At 39.4% G+C, this 16,036-nt stretch overlaps 1 protein-coding gene across 4 annotated transcripts in view; it reads right to left on the bottom strand.

Moving 5' to 3' along the window:
- Positions 1-16,036, bottom strand: part of NCOA2 (nuclear receptor coactivator 2) — a 256,509-nt gene that overhangs the window by 180,939 nt on the left and 59,534 nt on the right. The window contains exon 3 of one of the 4 annotated variants that reach the window (XM_067553633.1): positions 15,326-15,419. The exons of the other annotated variants lie outside the window; for them this stretch is intronic. The gene's annotated coding sequence lies outside the window, so the exon portion shown is untranslated. The remainder of the gene's footprint in view (positions 1-15,325; positions 15,420-16,036) is intronic. 4 annotated transcript variants of the gene reach the window in all.

Below are 16,036 nucleotides of genomic sequence, written 5' to 3'. Positions count from 1 at the left end.
CTTGAGTCTCAGCTTTGGAGAGAACAGAAAGTTGTCTGGCTATGTGTGATTTTACAAATCTTTTATTAAACCAGAGATACACAAATGCAAAACCTAGCAATACGGACCTTGGGTAGATTTAGGAATAATCTAGACAGAAAGCAGAATAGAAAATGCTCATGCTCAACATGAGTAGAGCTGTAGTATTCTGTGACTTTGGTGGCATGTGTCTCAGTGAAGCTGACTTTTCTGGCACGTCTCCCCTCTTAAATCTGGATTGCAACACAATCATTTAGCAGCATTTTAGAGTCAAGCCAGTGCCAGTTGCCATTGTATTTCTGATGCATTCTAATTTATTCCGTTGGTAAATGAAAGAGGCATAGTGTAGCAATTGTACATGCAAATCATTTTTCTTTATGCTCACAACTTTTTCTTTGACGTGCCACTGTTTTGGGGGGGGTTTTTGAGGGGGGGGAAGGGGGAGGGTAGGAGGATGTTAAGTAGCTCACCATTATTTTCAGACTACTATATTTATGTTTTGTTTTTCAAATAGTAATTTTTAGAAGCCCAACATATAAGAGACTTATTAGATCATCAAATCCATTCCCTTGTTAAAGATACACTATAGTTCCCACAATGAGGACATATCAGACAGGGTTAGAAATAGGAGTTTTACTTGAAAAACTGTTACGGCTCCCAAAAGCAGTAAGTAAAATCCATGCCATCCACTGGCTTTTTTTTAAGGACATGCTGTGCCATCAACACTAGCATAATACTATGTGCTTAGGTTGTAAGATTCCTGCACCAAAATCTCCAGTTTTCAATACCATCTCGTACTTTACACAGTGTATAAAGAGGGTTAGCACTGGGGGACTTGCAATTACGGGCCTCAACCTGCAAGTATATACACACAAGTAACCCTACATGCCTAAGTGTTTGCTCAATTGGGTCTTACTTATTAGGCCTAAATTTTTATTACCAATTCTGCCATTGACTCCCTGCATGACCTTGTCCAAGAAATATAACCTACTTCAGGATTTTCCCCATCTGTAAAATAGTTTTAATAATTACCCATGTAAGGAAAGTATTTTGAGATCCTCAAATGGAAGTGCAATGAAAGAATGAAGTGTCATTATTAATTAATCCAATGAATTTCTAAGTCAGAAAATCAATTTCAAAGGGTTTATTTTTTTCAACTTACCATAAAACCAGGTTATGTGTTAGCTATATATGTGTATATAGCTTTAATATTTGTTTCAACATAGGAAAAACCTATTAGAAAGGAATATTGATATGCAAAACTTTTAACAATGAGAATAGCTGCAGTTTTATGACTGCACAATGTTTCTAGAAGGTTACCCCCAATCTCCACCCCAAAAGAAGGGATGGGAAAACCCTTTAATTCCAACAGAAAAAGGAAGCAAGTTACTTGCCTTTGTAGAGTGTTCAAAGTGATTTTAATTAAGTGCTTCTTGCAGGGGGCTTCATAACTCACAACTCATTGCAATGCCAATCCACAGCTCTTACCAGATAAAATGAAACCTCCAGTGCAGTGAAGAGGGTGAAGAAATTCTAATTTAAATACATTAAAAGAGTTAAACTAGAAGGTTGCAGACTTTGTTGCTTCTTTAGGCTGAGCTCCAATCCCCCTCTATTTCAGGGACTCTCTTATACCAGGGGCTCTGTATGGCCCCTCTCCTATTCCCTCCACATTCCCGGACTCTCTGTGCCCCCATTTTCTCCATCACCACGTCAGAGGCTGTCTGGGTCCCTTACATCCCACTCCCTCCATTCCATTGTTCCCCATTTTCCTCCATGCTAGGGGTTCTGTGTACCCCTCAAATCCTTACTTCCCCAACATGAAAGGGGCTCTCAGTGCACCCTCTGTTTCCCTCTCCAACACATGCTCAGAACTATGTGTGTCCCCCCTGTTCCACTCTCCATACCATTGTTTCCCATTCTCCCCTCACATGCCCTGGGCTCTCTGCTTCACCCATGAACTTCCCCCCCCATACCCTGTGCCCAATACTCATAGGGTCAGGGTCTCTGTGTGCCCCCCATCTCTCCATGCCAGGGTCCCCCATTCTCCACCTAACAAGAACCATGTGTCCCCCATTCTCCCCTTCCCTCATATCAGGATACCCCAATTCTTCCTTCTCTCCCCGTCCCCCACTATTATTATTTTCTTTCTGTCTGGGAATAAATCAGTCAAGATTTCAACTCCTTAAACTCTATGGGGAGGATAGGCAGAGCTGAGATGAGGGCTGTTATGCGGGAAGGTGTTAATGGTTGCTGTTAACCAGTCTCTTGATTTATAGACAATCACAGAACTGGTTTAAACTGCTGGATCTGCTAATCAGATACAAGGGGCTCCATGTGTCCTCCATTTTCCCCTTCGGCATTACAAACAAACGCCATCCAGGTGTTGTTGCCTCACAAGCTCGACCAATTGTAAGTTTATTTTAAATGAGAAAAAAAAACCAAAACCTGTTTCTGTTTGTCCAAAATAATAATATGAACAAAAGAAAAGGTCTAAAAAAGTTTGCAAATCAATACAGCACGTGTTGTAAAGAATTGTACGTAACATCTGAATACTAAATTACAGTCCAGTTTTCTAAAGTTCTCACCACAATCATACTCAAAAAGAAAAATGCAAATGTTTTTAAAGCTTTCAATTAACATGCAAGAATAAAAAAAGGATATGAATTGTCTTAATGTGTTCTACTAATTAGTACTGCTTCCATTTTACAGGGTGAGAAAAATGACAAAAAAATTTCTAAACTGGCAGTGAAAAGCCAATTCAGTAAGCTGCTTTTTTGTTTTCTGTGACAAGCAACGGAAAAATCTCTTTCACTTATTAGGTCTACAGAGACCAAAACTGGCCGGGTGTCAAACCTGCTTTGTAAAAAAAATCAAATCCATTCAGCCTTGTGTAGATAGACCATGCTATAATTCTTTACAACCTGTTACCAGTATCAACTTAACAAAAGACAAACCTGTGGTGTCTTCCAGTGAGTGTTACTGCAATGATAATCTTCTGTTAAAGAGTTACAAACTGAATTGACTGTTCAACACAAAAAGAAAAAAACCCACCAGTGACTCTGTCCAATCACATCAGAAATTCAAGACCATATTCATATTTCTCCAGATTATTAACATATGAAGATTCTAAACTGAAATCAAGTACTAATGATGGATAAGCATAATGCATAATGGATATACATTTGAATCAAATCGAGTGCTGCCAGCAACATTGTGTGTAGCAATGATTGCTATGATGGACATGTTTCACTGCCCCATTCATCATCAGGAGTGTGCAGGACTGTCAGTCAGGGGAGGGACAGGGGTATTCCATGGGAAGGCAGCTGGTATCAGTAGGGGGTTGGAAGAAGAGAAACCTTTCATGGGAAGGTAGCTCTCAGGAAGGAAGGAAGGACAGCAGTCTGAGCTGGTTGACTGGCTGTGCTATTGGAGAGAGCTGGGCTGTATGATGAAGATCATAGAACTGAATAACTAAAAATGCATTGCCCTGCTAATTGGCCAAACCCCTGTCAGTTATGACAGAGAAAGGGTCAATTTACTGGCAAAATGATGAAATGCCTTAGTTAGATTCAAATTTTAAGAAGAATGAGAAAATGATCAAGATCAATCCCTGGAATTATTTTATTTTCATTTTACATTTAAAAATAATTTTAATGAACGTATTCTTATCTGGTACTCTGTTAAAATTCTAATGATTTCAGCAAGGTCATCAATGTCAAAAACGCTATCATTTTGGAAATTTTTAAAGAAAATATTAACAATTTTTATACTCTGTTCCTTCAAAACACTTTTCGCCTGGTCTTACAATCTAGCATCTTTAACAAATTCACTCATTTGATTCATTTTAAAACATTTATTTTAATTGAATTAAATACATAATATATTTCTCTAAGGAAAAAATATCAAACTTTGATCTTTACAGGAAACCATAGAAAATATAGTTAACAGAATAATCTGATCATTTATATTTTTCTATAAAATAGAAATTTGCTAATTTTCACATTCATTATTTACCTACTCTCAAACTTTAAAATTGATAGGGATGAACCATACTAATTATTTCTTAAACTAAGAAACAAATTCTTTCATTATCTATAAGATGAATCCAGACCTAATGTTCTTTACTAGTATTCACAAGCAAATTCAGACATCTTTCTCCTAGTTTTCGGTTTCCTGCACTCATGGTAAAGGCACTATTTACAAAAGAAGATTTTTGTTGACTTGTCCCATTTTTCTTATAAGGGAATTAAATTTCATTATATCTTTAAAAGAGTATCTTATCTAGAATCCATACCAGACAAAAGATAAAGTAGTAGCACAGTTCCAGATTTAGAACGAGAGTGGGAGGAAATAACAGAGAACACTGCAAGGCTGACACTCATCAGGTGGAATACCCTGATATCCTGTTTAATTTTTAAAAATTCCCTGAGCAAAGCAATGGGAACAAATATATTGTAGAAAAGAACTATGTTCTGGCAATGTGATGAACCTGCTCACCTAAAAGGCCTCTCCCATCTCTCATGTCTACAGTTACTTTGATTTCATATATTACACACTTAAAATCCAATATCAGGCTTTAAAATATAATTTTACTTGTGGGAGAAAGTTTGTACTATCCTTCCTTTCTTTAAATTACAGAAAATGACAGCACGCTCTGGGTAAGAACTCATAGTGTAACTATGGGAGTTTTTTTCTATAAATATATAAGACCTAATAGTTTGCAAACTAAATTACAAACAATTCCTGCATAAGGTCTATAACTAGTGATTTTTACCATTAAATAAAAAAGCAAACAATTGCTGCTAAATGTTAACCATAATTTGGTTAAATGGAAAATATGATGTTCACAACCAATGTTTGTTTCCAGAAACATATTTTACATTATCAAATCAAAACAGTCACCAACCCTTCCACTACTTGTCTACAGCTAACCCCAAAATAAATTTTTAAAAAGAGTTAATAAAATCTGCAGGGTTCTGTTGGGCTCCTGAGTGTAGGTGTGATTTTTACCACCACCACATAAATAATCCTCTTTAATACTCCTCTCCTAAGTACACCATAAATCACAGAACACAGAGACTCTCTGATCCAGTTTTATTTGCACAAGAACACAGGAAACATTACTTGAGGCCAACTTTTGTATAGGGGGGGAAGGGAAACTGCAATCCTCTCAAATAGCTTTGCCAGAGTTCAAATTTAGATCATAATTTGTTGATATTTGCGAGGTAACTAACTAGAATTTTAAAAAGCCACAGAATACAATTTAGAAGCTATTTAACTCCATTTTAGGAGGAGAATATACATACTTGGCTTATCTGCTACTCTTTAGAAAACTGCTGTAGAATGTTAAAACTGTTCTAATCTTTGTCTTTCATTTGAAGCAAAACAGCTTTTGCATAGCCTCTAAAAATAGGAAGAGAGTAATGTGGGGGGAGGGGGACGCAGTGAGAGGATAAGTAGGAGTGAGAACAGTCATACCATGTTGACATGAATTCATAAGAATGCCAATGAATTGTACTCCTAGCATATAGCTATCTTAAATCAAAATGAGAACACATTCTCCATTATCAAGAAAAAAATCATTGTTCTAACATTTTGTGTACATGCAAAGAAAAGAAAAAGTTCTCTTTTATCTGCCACCAAGACCATCATTCTGCAGTCACATTTGTAATGAAATGCAGGCGAAAGGGTTAGTCAGAGCTGGTTCATGGAAAAAAACAAAGGAAATCTGCAGGCAAATATAAGACTATCACAGTAACTAAAAAAAGAAAGAATGAATCCTACTCAAGTACCAGTGAATGTTGTCCAACAGGATTCTATACAATAGCTTTTACTCAACCTACTCTCTACAGCACACAGTAACCATTTTAATGAAAGACTCTGCCCTAAAATAAACCAGAAACATCAACGTCATGGTTAGGGAATAGGGATGCACAAAATAAAATTTTCTGAATGGCACTATATGTCAGCTATATTTTAAGCAGGATTCTGCTGGAGGACAGAAAAGTGGAGGAGGAAGGGCTCTAGAGGCAGGGGGTCCTCTTTTCCTCCTTGCCTAGAGTCTGAACTACCCAAAGACCGAGGGGGAGAAGGGACAGCAGCTTGTGCAGATGGGTTCCCCAGGCAAGGAATAAAAATGAGTGAACAAACTGTTATTCTGGTTCAAAAGTTCAAATATTAGGAGGCCCACCAAACGAATCAAACAAATCAGCTCGTCCTTGTTATAACACCACAAGAAAACTAGGCAGCCATGAAGAGTCACTGGTTATCTCATGGAAAAGCACTAGATTGCTCAGTGACAAGAGTGTGGGTGGGGACTTGAAGACGGAGCTTTCCATTTTACGTCATTAGGCAGACCTCACTTGTTTTTTTTCGTGACCCCATGCAAACTGTAATAGTTTTTGTCAGCAGGCTAACATTTAAATATCTGACCATGTGATCTTCCTTGGGGCAGGAAAAGAACAAACAGAAATCTCCAGTTATTATCTATATGTATAAATATAACACAAGCAACCTCAAAATATTTAAACTAACTACTGATGTTCATCCTCATTTAATTTTCTTTTCTTTTAAAGTTTGCAGTGTTTGACATGGATCTAAAAAGGGCATATTATAACTGAGATGCAGCAGTCTAGAGTTTCTAAAACTGGTCTTTAAAAAGGTTCACCTACAAACTGGAAGGAAAACTGACAGAAACCTGTCACTTGCAAAGTAGCTGCTTTGTTTTGACTCCTTATACAAACAGGTGCCAAAGCCCTTCTGATCTAAATGGAAAGAGATCAAAGAGCAAGGAGAACAGTAATGATCCAGAAACATGTTGCTGTTGTATACAATGCAATTAGCAGCAAGATCAACAAGTAGGGACTGAGATTTGAGTCTATGCTTTCTAGGTGGTATTTTCTCATCTAAGTAATGTTCATATTAATATCAACAAAACACAGCTCAGACCTTTATGTATTTCCATTCTAAAATTTAGAAACAAACAAATCCAGTTCTGTGTAAATTGTCTTTAGACACTTAATAGTTAAGATAAGGCAAGATGACAATATCATACGGAAGCAAAAATCAAGGAAGAAAAAGTGTTTAACGCTTACAGATGCACTTTTGGAATAGGATATTAGCATTCATTTATTGAAACAGGACTTACACAGTTTACTTATATGGACTCTGACAACTAGATTTGAGTAATATCTTTTAATCTACTTTCATTTATATTTTGTAGCACGTCATAAAGTTACAAAATGTAATTCCTGGAAACGTTTCAGACATCTTTGTTAATATGGAAAAGCATATTTTCACACAGGGGGAAAGGGAAAAGGCAGGGGCTATGTATATCAATTGAAGCACAATCCATGGTCTCCCTTTGTCTTCATTATTATATTTGGTTACAAACAACAACAACATCTGCAGAAATTTGCACAGCTCTGGAAATAGTGCTTGTTAGTTAACCGTTTGCTGATGTTCTTCTGGAAAAATGATTTTATTTGTCAAAGAAAAATGGTGGGTTTTAAAAAATATAGCCGCTTGACAATGAAGTGGTAGAAGATCCCCATATGTGGTGGTAATATCAATGTGATAAATTGCATTTATCATACTTTACCCATTACCTTTTATTTGGTCACCTCCACCATGCCCATTTATGCATCTTCCCCAGGACAACTTCTACTACTGCAACCTTTGAGCAGCTTCTAACTGTCCTTTTTAAGAAGTGTACACATACGTGCACACACACCCCACCAGAAAAGTGTTTCCTTCTTTCTCCCAAATAGGGAACGTCTTCCCAAAATTACACCAGCCTGAGGCTCAGGACATGCAGTATTTTGTTCTGGACTATGGACAGGTTTAATATCTAATAACTAATATTCTTGCAGGATAGAAATAGAAGTTTCATACCATTGAAAAGAGTTGATTCCCAGCATTTGAACAGGATACATCGGTATTTACTTGTAGCTGTGAAAAGTCCAGAGATACTGGACTTTAAAGTAATGGTATGTATGGAAGAGTTATACTAGGTAATTTTAGAGGTTTACTTTAAAAAAAAAAATTAAGGGTTTATACAGCAGAGCTCCTGGTACTAGAGAGTCTGGCTTTATAGGCAGAGGCACAGATTAAAAAACAGTCCTAAAACATTTTAAAATATTTATCAAATAGTCAATTTTCTTCTCTTACATAAGAGGCACATACAGAATACATTTTATTAGCATTCATTTAAAATGACCATATAATTCACTTGCGGCTTTCCCCATGCATGAATAATATGGCTATTTCCAACTCAGGATAATAAAACCTTTATATACCGTATCACATTATCATATATTCTGACTCCATTTTATGTATAAAGTGGTCATGCTTAAAAAATCTGTTCCAATTTGAGAGAGATTACTTGTTTCCATGGTATTTTCCATGTTAAGTATATAGAATCTCAGTAGAAGTTTTTATAAACAGAAGAAAGTTTTTAAGTGCATCCACTGCATATATATTTTGTATTCATGTGTGTATATACAGATACACACCCTATACATACACAGAGAGAGAAAATGTAATTAAATCACCCGGATCCAGAGAACAATTTCCCATATCAATAACATTAACACAAGGCAATTTTGGGTCTACACTATATATTCGCTTGTCTTTAAGACTTGTTTGTTTATCCAGTATTTCCATGTAGCTACAAATTAATAGTGAATTTAGCATAGGTAAGAGACAGTGAGTAACTCCCTGTCACAATCTGGGCAATCTGTCTGTGCACAAGCAATTAATTATTGTTGATGTTATGAACTTGTAATTATGAAACTTCTGTATCATGGAATACCTCTGTATGGATGTGCAATCCACCAGTTGCTGACATGGGCTGCAGCAAGACCAGGGATAATGGAGATCATTAACTTTAATGACTACCCTGACCTAACAATGGATATGCTAAGGAGTTGCCTGAGAGGAAACCTCCTACTTCCAAGTTTTTTTTCAGGGAACTGGTAAAGTGGAAAATCACAAACAGCAGAACAAAGAAATCGGGTAGTGTCAGGGGGACTCTCAGGACAAGACAAATGAAACTTTGGCCAGGAGAGAGGCTGATAAGGGTGTGTTTTCATAGCAGGAAGGCCAGTTTAACTCTGCTACTAGTAAATTACTCCCTAACTCCGCAATAAGGGCCAGTGGTTGAGCCACCAGTGGAGCGTTTCTATCACAGCTGGGGGAATTGAGAGTACCCTATGTGATCTTGGGACAGGCGGTAAACTGAGGTCTGAGACATAGCTTGGCATGCTGGACGAAATATGTCCATGCTGCTAGGTGCCCCAATAGTTTCAGGCAGTTTCTGGCCATGGTGGTGGGATACTGCTTCCATTCTTCTATGATGGAGCATGTGGTTTGGAGTTGAGAGTCCGGGAGGTAAGCCATGGCCTGGTTTGAATCTAGCATGGCTCCTATGAACTCTATTCTCTAAGTAGGAGTCAAAGTTGATTTCTGCAAATTGACCAGAAGACCTAACCTGGCGAAGGTCGATCTTATGACCCTTATGTGCACTTCCAACTGTTCCCTGGAGAGGCCCTTGATTAATCAATTGTCTAGGTACGGATATACTTGTATGTCTGCTTTCTGAGGAATGTGGCTATGACCACCATATATTTTGTAAACTCTCTGAGAGCTACTGAGAGGCCAAACAGGAGTACCGTGAATTCATAGTGCGTCTGCTATAAGATGGGGACACATCAGTTGGAAGTGACAGAGGAGGAGAAGGACCTGGGCATATTGGTTGATCTATGGATGACTATGAGCCGCCAATGTGATATGACCATGAAAAAAGCTAATGCGGTCCTTGGATGCATCGGACGAGGTATTTCCAGTAGAGATAGGGAGGTGTTAGTACTGTTATACAAGGCACTGGTGAGAACTCATCTGGAATAGTGTGTGCAGTTCTGGTCCCCCATGTTTAAGAAAGATTAATTCAAACTGGAACAGGTACAGAGAAGGACTGCTAGGATGGTCACAGAATAGAAAACCTGCCTTATGAGAGGAGACTCAAAGAGCTTGGCTTATTTAGCCTAACCAAAAGAAGGTTATGGGGAGATATGATTGCTCTCTATAAATACATCAGAGAGATAAATACAAGGGAGGGAGAGGAATTATTTAAGTTCAGCACCAATGTGGAAACAAGAATATGGATATAAACTGGCCATCAGGAAGCTTAGACTTGAAATTAGATACAGGTTTCTAACCTCAGAGGAGTGAAGTTCTGGAATAGTCTTCCAAGGGGAGCAGTTGGGGCAAAAAACCTAGCTGGCTTCAATCTGAACTTGATAGATTTATGGAGGGGATGGTATGATGCGACAGTCTAGTTTGGCAATTGACTGATCCTTGACTACTGGTGGTAGAAATGCCAATGGCCTGTAAAGGGATGTTAGATGGGATGGATTCTGAGTTATTACAGAGAATTCTTTCTTGTGTGTCTGGCTGGTGAGTCTTGCCCACATGCTCAAGGTTTAACTGATCGCCATATTTGGGATCGGGAAGGAATTTTTCTCCAGGGCAGATTGGCAAAGGTTCTGGGGGTTTTCCACCTTCCTCTGTAGCCTACGGCACGGCTCACTTGCTGGTGAATTCTCTGTATCTTAAAGTCTTTAAACCATGATTTGAGGACTTTAATAGTTCAGTCAAAGGTTAAAGGTTTATTACAGGAGTGGGTGGGTAAGGTTCCGTGGCCTGCATTGTGCAGGAGGTCAGACTAGATGATCACATTGGTCCCTTCTGAACAGAGTCTACGAGTCTATGAGTCTGGCTGACTATGAAGTGAAGGAATCTTCTATGTCTTGGGATGATTGACACATCAAAGTATGCATCCTTCAAGTCGAGGACGGTATATCAATCCTCTGGATCCAAGGAGGAAATAATCGAGGCCAAAGAGACCATGCAGAACGTCAACTTCTTCATGAATCTGTAAAGCTTTCGTAAATCCAGAAAGGGTTTCAGACTGCCTTTGTTTTACGGAATTAGGAAGTACCAGGAATAAAACCCCTTGTCTCTTAGCTCCCAAAGGATCTCTTCCACCGCTCCTATCTTTAGGAACGCTTGCACTTCTTGGATTAGAAGGTGCTCATGAGAAGACTCCCTGAAGAGGGACAGGGGAGGGAGGGAAGTGGGAAAGTGGGAGAGAACTGAATTGGAGAGAACATCCCAGTTCTACTATGCATAGTACCCAATGCTCCAATTTGACGTGGGGCCCATGCGAGGTAGAAATGGGATAATCGGTCCAAAAGAGAAGGGTTGGAGGATCAGAGTCTTGGACTGGTGTGCCATCCTCTGGCGCACTCTCAAAAGTTTTGTTTGGTGCTGGAGCAATGTTTCACCAGACCGGCACCATGGCTGGAAGAGGGCAGTGAGGGTTTCCTCCTGTAACTCCTGCCCTTCTTACAGCTATATTCCTACCTTTGTTGGGACTGGGAGAACCTGGGCAGAGGTTCCTGGCATATGGAGGTCTACGGACTTCAGAGTGGCTCGAGAGTCCTTGCAGCTGTGCAGCTTTGAGTCAGTCTGTTCAGAGAACAGCACCAGACCTTCAAAGGGAAGGTCCTGGATTGTTTGCTGAACCTCGTGCAGGAGGCCCGAGGCTCGTAGCCATGAACTCCGTCTCATTGCCACTGCTGACACCATTATGTGAGCTGTGGCATCCTCCACATCCAGTGTTCCTGAAGTGAGGCTCTTGCCATCGCCTTGCCCTCTTCAACTAGAGTGGTAAACTCTGCCCTGGAGTCTGTTGGAATACGCTCCACAAACTTTAACATGGACCTGAGTTAAATATGTGTCTACTGAGCACAGCCTGCTGGTTTGCGATGCGGAGTTGGAATAGAATACACATTTCTCCCGAAAAGGTCCAGTTTTTGTGTGCCCTTGGGCATAGGCCCCTGCTGGCCTTGCCTCTTTCTCTCTTTGGCTGCTGTGACCACCAAGGACCCTGGTGGAGAAGGTGTATAGAGATACTCATGGTCCTTGGAAGGGACAAAGTATTTCCTCTCCACCTTCTTAGCTGTTGGGGATAGCGAAGCTGGGGTCTGTCAAAATGACCTCACTGGGTCCTGGATGGTTTTGATCAGTGGTAGTGCTAATCTGGGTGGGCCAGATGGGGTTAGAATGCCCACTATGGGGTCTGAGGTTTCTGAGACTGCCTCGATTTGGATCCCTAGGTTCTGTGGTACTCTCCTCAATAGCTTCTGATGGGCTTCGTGCCAGTGCCAGTGAGGACCCTGCATCCACTTCATCTGGGGACAAAGAAGAGGACACCCTAGCAGGGGCAGCTTCTTGGCCTTCTGTTCCCAGAGGGCCTTGCAGTGCCGACTCTGCGAACACAGTGCCAGGATCGGTGTCACAGTCAGTGCTGAATGCGATGTCATAGTTCATATAGGTTTCAGTGCTGAGCAGTGGTATATCCTCGGAACAGGACGGGTGATATCTGCTCCAGGAGGCTATGGAAAATTAACGGACCGATTGAGGTCCTTGAAACTGGTGGATTGCCCAGAGGGTCTAGGAGAGCCACTCGACAGACCCCTTTCCCAGGCCAGAGTCAATGCCACAGCAGCCACGGGTACAGTACTCGAGTGTCCCAGCGTGGGTCCCACTCCGCTCAAGCCTCCTTGCCCTGCTGTTTTGAGCATTGGCGAACGCCCCCGTCCGACTTCCTCTGCTTCTTCCAAGATACAGGGGAATAGGACCAGTGCCACACTCATGAGAAATCCTTTGACGCCATTGACCCATGACAGTGCTGAGTGTCTCTGGTCACAGAGTTCTTCCTTGGTGCCATTTCTCTCACACACGCCAGTGTGTTTCACACTAAAACGGACGTACTGGGTTCCACTGGGTCCGATGGTGGTCTTGGAGCCGCCTCCATAAGAAGGAATTTCAGTCTTTGGCTTCTCTCCTTCTTTTGTCTGTGGACGAAAATCCTTACAGTCCTTGCAATGATCCCTTTGATGGGTCTCCCCTAGGCATGTAAGGTAGATGGTATGGGGAGTGCTCCTGGACATAGACTTTTTTTACAAGCCCCGCACAATTTAAAGCTAGGGGATTGAGCATACCCTATCCTCAGGAAGGGGGAATCCTGACCCCGATAACTGGAGTCCTATTGAACAATACTAATAAAAACTATACTACAAAAACTACAACTAATTTAGACTATTAACGATTTACAGGTACTATCTAGAAAAGAAAACCACTAGAGAAAAGCACCTGCAAGGTAAATAAAGTAGTTAAGTATAGGACTTAGTAAGCTGGTTTCTTGCAGATGCTGCGGAAGAAGTGGATCTTCAGGAGGGACTGACATGAGGCTTTGTGGACCAGTTCACAAAAAGTGTTCCTTGTTTAAGTGCAACATGGATGACAATGCAGTAAATCCAAGACATCTCAGACCTACAGAATCATTCCAAGTCACATAGAGTAAAGAGAGTTCTGAGATTTAAGAGGCTCCACAATCTTTCTGAATTAATAACTCACACCTTACCTACTGGATTCTTTCATATACATTTGGAGAAGACAATCATCTTCCTCAAGCCACATAACAACAACAGTGCTCTATAAACCTTCAGAACTGAACTAATTTTTGTCATGTATTCTAAAAACAGACAACAAAAACACAGCTCTATTCTGTTATCAATGCTTTGCAAGAGAATGTTTCCATTCTGTGTCATTCACTTTATCTGCAGGAAGGACAGAGAGGATAAACATTACAATGAACTGCCACTACTCTCTACTAACTCCTCAGCAAATTCCATCTCACTTTAATGTTCTGAACGTAAACCTTCATGAAAACCAAAAATACTGTATAAGACTTCATTAATGAGTAATTTATCTACATAAGCTGGGAAGTTTTCCTGGTGGGGGCAAGAACAAAGGTGTACCAAGTGACCCAATGAGTAGATCCCATGTACATCTCAATGACAGGGATATTCAGGCACTCTAGAAAGCCTTAGACACAACCTAGAGTTTTTGACACCTCTAAACAGACTTCTCTTACCAGAGAACACAATTTAGCACATACACATACAAATCAGCTTCTATGGCACAAAGAGCACAAAAAAGTGCGTTTTGGAGAACTGGGTTAAGGTACAGCTCCTACCAAGCATACAGTCCTAGTAGTCTTAATAAATAGCTTTATTTCCTCCCTGGCATTAGAGAGCTGACTACTAAATGATCCTTTGTGGAGGTGGGTAAGCGACTCATCTGTAATGCTTTACAAATGAAAACTCAATTAAACGTAAGTTTCTCAAGTGGCACACAATGCTTAACATATTTTGCATTTCAGCAGGAATGAGTAAGCATGATTTGAAATGCACAAAATAACAGTTAAAATAACTAATTCACACAGAGAAGCTAGAAAAAAAATGGAAATTCCATGTTAAAGTTAACTTTCTGTTCTTAGCTCATCTCCAATATGCCTAAATACTTTAAAAATCTCAAAGCAGAGGTCTGTTTTACACCCAGCATTTAACTGCAATTCACCAGGATGGATAGAATGCAAATTGATTAAAGAAAGAGCCAGTATAAAATTTTTGAAAAGAAAGAGAATGAAAATCTGAAGATCCAATGACAGCAGCAAGTGCCCTGCAAGGCTGTCAATGAAGCACCTTTCTTGAACATTAATAAAAAATAGAAAACAGCCACCAACACCACTTCACTTGATAATCTTGCCTGTCACTGAACAAAAATTAAATGTAACCAAAGTTATATTTCTCATAAATGCAAAGGCTCTCTGTATTTCAAATAAACCTCAAAATATATAAATTCTTCTCCGGGTCCCAGTGCCAACTCTGCTCCACCTACACCTCAATATTTCACTGAAAAAGTTAGAAAAACAAAGCAAAAGGGCAAGAAAGTTTCATAGACTCCTCTTGCTTCCAACAATATTTGAGGCTTGGCATACGTTAAGTTTATTTTATGACAAATATTCTAGTATGTTAACATTTATGAACCATTTCTTTTTATACAAACTTAGAATTTCAAATTGATACATAAAGTTATACACAAGTGCAGTTTTTAATCAGTACAATCAAGTTCATTCCGGTTAAATATCAACCCCTTTAACCAACCAGAGTCTGTGTGTCGAATACGTTTGGAATAAATATGCAATCTGTCAGTGTTGGTATATGAGTAAGTCATGAAACGCCCTAATCAAAATGAGGAGAAATCTTATTACAGAAATAAACTTTTAGTCGCAGAAAACTTTAATATCTGTCTTGTTTTACCAAAAGGAAAAAAAAAGTAAAGAAGTTAAGCTGAAAATCAAAACCACAGACATATAATCAGCTGTGTTACATACCAAGCTGTTCCAGCAGTATCTTGTCATTCAGGACGTAACATTTTCATGCACCAGCCATACAGATCCCAGAGGCTCAACCCACATTTCCTGATTTCTACAACAAAGATTGTCATTAAGCTACCAATATCATCAGGAATGTAGTACTACTGTAACCATACTTAAATTAACCTTTCATCTACTTTGAGCAAAACAAAAACACGGTAAGACTGGTATGGCAAGTTAGTCAGCTTCTAAGCTATTATCCATAAGTTTCAAATGAGACAGCAGAACTATTAAGAGCACAAAGCCTTACATATATTGAAAGCCTTATATATATTGCATTGAACTTCACTCAAGATAAAATGAACCATGTTCAGTTTAGCCCAATTATTGTAATTCTCTGTTTCCTTCTGCTTTCATTTGGTTCATATATCAGGTAATTCAGAGTTTTATAGGATTTTGCAGCTAGGATAGTATCTAAGCAAGATTTCCTTGCCCTGTCACTCTAGAACTGACTGCTTCCTTATTAAGCATACAGAGTTGAAAACTATTTTGCTAATATTGTGCTGCTATGGAGATATCAACCAGTGTTTTTGGGTTAAGGTTTGACTTTTCGAGGTTATCTTTTTTTTCTGTATGCTCTGATTTTCAATAACAAAATAATGCACTAATTTTTTTTCCATACTTAGACTCTATAGAACATTATAATTCTTGGTAATCTTATGGCTTTAA

This window comes from Emydura macquarii, unplaced genomic scaffold (assembly GCF_026122565.2).
Source record: "Emydura macquarii macquarii isolate MOO-44397 ecotype Brisbane River unplaced genomic scaffold, CSIRO-AGI_Emac_v2 contig_1477, whole genome shotgun sequence".
NCBI lineage: Eukaryota > Metazoa > Chordata > Testudines > Chelidae > Emydura > Emydura macquarii.
The sequence above is the reverse complement of the archived record's forward strand: the minus strand, read 5'-3'. Positions and strand labels throughout refer to the sequence as shown.